Here is an 8,568-nt window from a genome sequence, read left to right as displayed (position 1 = left end):
TGAGTGTGTGTGTGTGTGTGAGTGTGTGTTTGTGTGTGTATGTGCACGTTGATCTATCAGTCTATGTTTAATGTGTGTGTGTGTGTGTGTGTGTGTGTGTGTGTGTGCGCATATGTGTGTGTGTGTGCATTGATTTGTCTGTCTATGTTTAATGTAATGTGTGTGTGTGTGTGTGTGTGTTGATCTATCCGTCTATATTTAATGTGTGTGTCTGTGTGTGTGTGTGTGTGTGTGTGTGTGTGTGTGTGTGTGTTGATCTATCCGTCTATGTTTAATTTAATGTGTGTGTGTGTGTGTGTGTGTGCACGTTGATCTATCCGTCTATGTTTAATGTGTGTGTGTGTGTGTGTGTGTGTGTGTGTGTGTGTGTGTGTGTGTGCGCATATGTGTGTGTGTGTCCATTGATTTGTCTGTCTATGTTTAATGTAATGTGTGTGTGTGTGTGTGTGTTGATCTGTCTGTCTATGTTTAATGTGTGTGTGTGTGTGTGTGTGTGTTGATCTGTCTGTCTATGTTTAATGTGTGTGTGTGTGTGTGTGCGTTGATCTGTCTGTCTATGTTTAATGTGTGTGTGTGTGTGTGTGTGTGTGTGTGTGTGTGTGTATGTGTGTGCATTGATCTATCCGTCTATGTTCAATGTGTGTGTGTGTTTGTGTGTGTGTGTGTGTCTATCAGTCCATCTATGTATAATGTAATGTCTGTGTGTGTGCGTATGTGTGTGTGTCTGTCTATGCTAAACGTAATGTGTGTGTGTGTGTGTGTGTGTGTCCTGCAGGCTGTTCTCCACAGACCCTCAGCGGGGGCGTCACATGTGCGCTGGCTGCACTCTCGGCTGGGCTCCGCTAAACGCTCTCAGTCCGTCTCCAAACGCCAGAAACCCGTCCAGAACACACAACTGCTCCCACATTTGTCCCCGCGTCTGTGTGTGCGCGTTGGGGGGGGGGGGGGGGGGGTCCGGGCCCTCCTTCAGCTGGGGGCCGTCCTGTGTTTAATTTAAACAGGCGCTCCCGGACGGCCCTGTGTGGGTCCTCGTAAGGCCCCGCACACAGATGTTCCTCAGCCATTGTTATCCAGAGAGCACAGATAATTGCTTCTGCTGGATGGGACGGCTGATGCTGCTGCCAGTGTGTGTGTGTGTGTGTTTTTGGGTGTGTTTTTGGTTTATTAGTGCATATGTGTGTTTGTCTGCTGGACGCCAGGCCCTAATTTCATCTGTGCATCCTGCAGAATTCATTCATTTTCCTTTGGCTCAGTCTCTTTATTTATCAGGGGTCGCCACAGCGGAATGAACCGCCAACTATTCCAGCATATGTTTTACACAGCGGATGCCCTTCCAGAGCAACCCATTACCGGGAAGCACTCACACACACACACTCCGGCCAATGTAGTTGATCAGTTCCCCTATAGCACATGTGTTTGGACTGTGGGGGAAACCAGAGCACTGGGAGGAAACCCACACCAACACGGGGAGAACATGCAAACTCCACACAGATATGCCTACTGACCCAGCCGGGACTGCGGACTCTGAATGTTGAGAATGAAATGTAAAGATGTGCGTTCACATACCCTGCTGTACAGGTGCAGTTCTCTGTCAGAGTTCAGTAGTTCTGCTTGTGATGATGACCCAGGCCTGGTACAGCTCCGTCTTCACTCCTTGTCTTTGGCTAGGCAGAATCTCGGTTTTTAGCACTACAAAGGTTTGAGTCTGGTCATCATGGAGCATTATTTCCTGCACATGACCACACAGAACATCATTGTTGGCCAAAGACTCGTAGGCCTTTAACTTCTCTCTTGTAAAATCACTTGGAGTTTCAGTGAGATAGTTGTGTATTTGGGGCTGGATGCTTGGCCGTTTCGTCTTATTTATCATCCACTGGAGCATGCTATAGCTAATGGACCTGTCAGACGAACGCCGCTTACTTTAACGTTAATTTTGCTGTGCTTATCACTGGGTGATGAGCTGTTATAATACGCTGAGAGCATTATGTAAATTATATATAATATGTAATCAATATAACTCATTTCTAATACAACAACAAACTCTGTACCACACCGGATGTCATTCCCTCGCTGTAAAAGCTAGCGCTCCTGTTTTTTTTTTTTTCTGCAACCTCGCATGCTAAATGTTCACAAACGGCTAATTCATCTATAAGGGAATTGATCAACTAAATTGGCCATAGTGTGTGTGTGTGTGTGTGTGAATGAGTGTGTATGGGTGTTTCCCAGTACTGGATTGCAGCTGGACGGGCATCCTCTGTGTAAAACATATGCTGGAATAGTTGGCGGTTCATTCCGCTGTGGCGACCCCTGATGAACAAAGGGACTAAGCTGAAGGAAAATTAATTAATGAATGATAACATGCAGGAATTGGGAGAAACCCTCCATTTTTACAGTGAATATAATGATAATAATAATATATAAATAAATAAATATGTATACAGCTGACGTGAGAATTATTAGCCCCTCTGTTTATTTTTTCCCCCAATTTCTGTTTAACAGAGAGCAGATTTCTCCAACACATTTCTAATCATAATAGTGTTTATAACTCATCTCTAATAACTGATTTCTCTTTATCATGATGACAGTAAATAATATTAGACTAGATATTCTTCAAGTCACTTCTATACAGCTTAAAGTGACATTTAAAGGCTTAACTAGGGTAATTAGGTTAACTAGGCAAGTTAGGGTAATTAGGCAAGTTACTGTATAATGATGGTTTGCTCTGTAGACTATTGAAAACAAATAAATAGCTTAAAGGGGCTAATAATATTGAGCTTAAAATGGTGTTTAAAAAATTAAAATCTGCTTTTATTCTAGCCAAAATAAAACAAACAAGACTTTCTCCAGAAGAAAAAATATTATCAAACATACTGTGAAAATTTCCTGAATCTGTTCAACATCATTTGGAAAATATTTAAAAAATTAAATTAAATTCAAAGGGGGGCGAATAATTATGACTTCATCTGTATATATATATATACATACTGATCAATTAGTTCTGACAGCATATGTTTTTAGGTCATTGTAATGTATTAAACTAAGTTCATCATGTTCTAACTTAATATTATAAGTTACACAAGCTGTTTTAAGCCAGTTCAACATAATTTAAGTTCAATAGACTCATAAGGTTAACTTGATTTAGCTTACAGCTTGAAGGCAACCAGGATTTTTACCCAAATGAATAAAGGGACTAAGCTGAAAGAAAATGAATGAATGAATGAATGAATGAAATTTCACATGTAGGGCTCATAATTTACCTTCAACTGTATCTAATGGCTTTTTTTCTGTTTTTACAGCGCAGTCGCTTCCTACGGTTTTACAATTTTAGCACATTAGCAAACACAGAGGTGTGTCTCAGTCCACCTCCGTCCCGTTGAACGCCACTGTATTTTTAATAGCATGCCTGTGTGTGGTGGGTGTGTGTGTGTGTGTGTGTGTGTGTGTGTGTGTGTGTGACTGACTGGGGTTCATCTGGTTTCACTCCATGCACAAACCTCTGAGAAACACAGCTGAGAGTTTCCGCTCAACAATTATTCCAATTAACACTTTCTGTCGGCCGCTAATATACAGTATATACACACACATATACACTGACACTGATCCCCGGTCAGCTCCAAACACTGCCATTATAAAGACGCGAACTCAGGAAACTGACTCTGGATCAGCGCTTGATTTTGAGGACTTTTATTATGTCTCGCCACTAGAGGGCACTTCATGACTTCAGTTCAGGCGTATATGAAGATCAGAAACTGACCTGAGAACGGATTTAACCATAGAGGGATTTATTAAAGCGGGGATAATATGACTTATATTGTCATAATAATATTAATAATAATTTAAATAAATATAATTATGTCACTAGGCCCCTGAGAATCACTGTTAAAGGGCATCTTTAATATTTAATCTAAATCCCGTGTCTCTGATTCGTCTTTTTGTTCCAGGGGTGTGTGTGTGTGTGTGTTTTATGTCTTTAATTTAGCGGGTCAGAAGCTGTAACACACACAGGTGAGTGTTTTCAGTGTCTTTACATGCATATCCAGCAGGTGAGAGCAAAGCTGAAGATTTTATTCGCATGCAGATATCAGAATCCTACACGTGTCACTTCAGCTACTGCTGCTAATTACCGCGGTAAATCAGACGCGTCTGCCATGTTGGAAAGGTCAAGATCAGCTCAGACACTCGCAGTGACACACACGAGCGTCACACATCACGGCTGTAAACAACCAATTCATTCATTGAGTCTCATCAGAAATTCTGTTTTGTTCAATAGCTTAAAGATATATATTAGTCTGGAATAAATAAGTTTAAGAATTATTTTCAGTTCACTGCCACTGTTCACAGTTTTTATTATTATTATTATTATTATACAAATTTATTAATAAACCAATTTATATTTTGTAGTTTGCATTTTTCCTTTGCAATGACTCCTTGAATTAAGAATATGTTTAATTTGATTAAAATTATTTAATATTTATTATTAATTTTGTAATTAATATTATTAGTAGTATTGTTTTAATTTAATAATAATTTAGTTGAAATTCTATTTTGTGCATGAACTCCTTTAAATTTAAAACATTTTTAAAATGTTTAAAATATTATTTATTATTTTCAGTTCATAACAATATTTTCTCATCAAGATAAGTTCATTAATTATTATTATTGTTATTATTATTGTTGTTATTATTATTATTATTAATATTATTATTATACAAATTTAATAATAAACCAATTTATATTTTGCAGTTTGCATTTTTCCTTTGCAATGACTCCTTGAATTAAGAATATGTTTAATTTTATTAAAATTGTATTTATTATTTATTATTAATTCTGTAATTATTATTATTATTAGTAGTATTGTTTTAATTTAATAATAATTTAGTTGAAATTCTATTTTTTTGCATGAACTCCTTTAAATTTAAAACATATTTAAAATGTTTAAAATATTATTTATTATTTTCAGTTCATAACAATATTTTCTCATCAAGATAAGTTCATTAATTATTATTACTGTTATTATTATTATTATTATTATTATTATTATTATTAGTAGTAGTAGTAGTAGTAGTAGTAGTAGTATATTTATTAATTTAGTTGACATTTAGTAGTTTGTAATTTTTTGCAATAACTCATTCAAATGTAAAATATTTGTAAATATTTTTAAGCGTTGAATATGTTTTATTATTTTTAGTTCCTACACTCTCAGAAATAAAGGTACAGGAGCTGTCACTGGGGCAGTACCTTTTCAAAAGATACTTATTTGTTCCTGAAGGGTCCATAATGGTACATCAAAGGTACTTTTTAGGTACATTTGGGTACAAATATGCACCTTTGAGGTACCATTGTGGACTCTTTGGGTACAAATAAGTATCTTTTGAAAAGGTACTGCCCCAGTGACAGCTCCAGTACATTTATTTCTGAGAGTGTACCATAATATCTTCTCATGTAGATGCTTTTATAAATTATTATTATTATTAAATTATTTTTTTAAATAGCTTTTTTTTTGGTTCATCAAGATAATGTTATTAATTATTATTATTCATTCATTTTCTTTTCAGCTTAGTCCCTTTATTAATCTGGGGTCGCCACAGTGGAATGAACCGCCAACTATTCCAGCATATGTTTTACACAGCGAATGCCCTTTCTTTTGCAACCCATCACCGGGAAACATCCACACACACATACACTACGAACAATTTAGCTTTCCCACTTCACCTATACCACATGGGGACTATAATAATAATATAGGAAATAAAGGGGCTAAGCCGAAAAGAAAATGAATCAATTAATTATTAAATATAAAACATTTTTCCCAGTTCATACAGTAATCTGTAATATCTTCTCATCAAGATAATCTTAATAATAATTATTATGTTTTATTGTTATTATAATTATATTGATTTTAATAATAATAACTTTACATTTTGTAGTTTGTACTTTGTTATGTGTCCAATAACTCTTTCTAATCTGTATTATCTTTCTATTGCTGAAGACCAAACTCTTATGTTAATGGATATAAATCTTTAATTAATAAGAGTGATGTGTTTAGTGCTGGAGCATCACGTCTGCGCTGCTCAGGACTTCTTACAGCAGGTTAATTAGCGCCGGCGTTTGATGACGTTTGCTTTTTTTCAGGTATTAGCCTGTTTTTTCCTCCAACAACCAGCGTTGCTACATCACAGTTTGCATGTCACACTGTATCGCACACTTTTGCTCTAAAACACACTCTCCTGCAGGCCGCAGTCTGATTCATTTCACTGAAACACTTCCGTTTATTTATTCGTGTGTGTGTGTTTGTTTATCAGTTTTATTTATTTATCGGTTCACTGTATTTGTTTACTTATTGTTCAGTTCATTTTATTTACTTATTAATCAGTTCATTTTTTATTTATTTGTCAATTTTTTCTTTTTCAGTTCATTGTATTTATTAATCAGTTCATTTTATTAATTAATTAATTTATTTATTAATCTGTTCATTTTATTATTTATTTATTAATTTGTTCATTTTATTAATTATTTAATTTATTTATTTATTAATCTGTTCATTTAATTAATTAATTAATTAATTAATTTATTTATTTATTTATTAATCTGTTCATTTTATTTGTTTACTTATTTATTTATTTATTTATTTATTAATATGTTAATATTATTTATTTGTTTGTTTATTTATTTATTAATCAGTTCATTTTATTTATTAATTAATTTATTTATTTATTAATCAGTTTAGTTTATTAATTAATTGATTAGTTTATTTATTAATCAGTTCATTTTATTTATTTATTTGTTAATAAGTTAATATTATTTATTTATTTGTTTGTTTATTTAGTTATTTATTAATCAGTTCATTTTGTTCATTTTATTAATTAATGAATTAATTGGTTCATTTTATTTATTTATTTAATTATTTATTGATAAGTATTTATTATGTAGTTATTTGTTTATTTATTTATTAATCAGTTCATTTTATTTATTGATTAATTATTTATTTATTAATCCGTTTATTTCAATTATTTATTTATTTATTTATTTATTTATTAATAAGTAAATAGTATTTGTTTATTTGTTTATCTGTTTGGTTATTAATTTATTAATCAGTTCTTTTTAATTATTTATTTATTTATTAACAAGTTAATATTTTTTATTTATTTGTTTATTTGTTTGTTTATTTAGTTATCCATTAGTTCATTTAATTTATTAATACGTTAATATAATTTATTCATTTACTTATTTATTAATCAGTAGTTTTATTTATTTATTTATTTATTTTTAAGTTAATATTATTTATATATTTGTTTATTTATTTATTAATCAGTTCATTTTATTTATTTATTAATCAGATCGTTTTTTTTATTAATTTATTAATAAGATAATATAATTTATTTATTTATTTATTTGCTTATTTATTTATTAAAAAGATAATATAATTTATTTATTTATTTATTTGCTTATTTATTTATTAAAAAGATAATATAATTTATTTATTTATTTGCTTATTTATTTATTTATTTATTAATCAGTTCATTTTATTTATTAATCAGATAAATTGATTTATTGATTAATCAGATACTTTTTTGTTTGTTTACCATTTTCTATATTTATTAATCAGTTCCATTTGATTTATTAAATTATATATTTATTATTCAGTTATACAATGTTATTGATCAGATATTTTTATTTATCTATTTATCAGTTCATTGTATTTATTTATTAATCCACTAATTTTATTTATTCCTTTGTTTATTAATTAATTTGTTTGTTTGTTTGTTTGTTTGTTTGTTTATTTATTCATTCAGTCTTCAGCCAACATACAGGTGCATTATTTTGTTTGTGTTTTGTCAATACTGCTGTTTATCTCTGCTATAAATTCTGTTTATGTTAGTCTGATCATTATAATTAAACCATAACAGACTTCATATATAAACTAATACAGAAATTACAAATGTTATTTCAGGTTGTATTTTGCAAACCATTTTACAAACAATGAGAATGGAAAACGTAAAATAGCAGTGTGTATTTAAATTACAAATATAAATGAGGAAATTCCTAATATTTAATCAAATAATCAAACCTAAAGTATAAATCAGATATCAAACACAATCAAATATTAGTAATACACACTTACATTTGTTCTGGATTGATTATTGATTATCTTGTGACGTTTGGTAAACTCCAGTAGTGGTGTGCTTATAATGGCTAGTAGGAGTGTGTGTGTGTGTGTGTGGGCGTGTGGATGTGTGTGATGTGGTGTTTGTATATGAAAGCGGTTTCATTGTGTGTGTGTTGATGAAAAGCTCTTGACTCATATCTGTCAACTATTCTGTGTGACTCAGACTCCGCCTCCAGAGCACGTGACTGACAGCGCACGCACACACACACACACACACAGCTCAGTCAGTAATGACAGTAATACATACACACACACACACACACACACACACACACACACACACACACACATACACGCACACACACAGAACTCAGTCAGTAACGACAGTCATACATACACACACACACACACACACACATGCGCACACACACACACACACACACACACGCACGCACGCACGC

This window comes from Danio aesculapii, chromosome 19 (assembly GCF_903798145.1).
Source record: "Danio aesculapii chromosome 19, fDanAes4.1, whole genome shotgun sequence".
Lineage (NCBI taxonomy): Eukaryota > Metazoa > Chordata > Actinopteri > Cypriniformes > Danionidae > Danio > Danio aesculapii.
Note: the sequence above shows the minus strand (reverse complement) of the source record.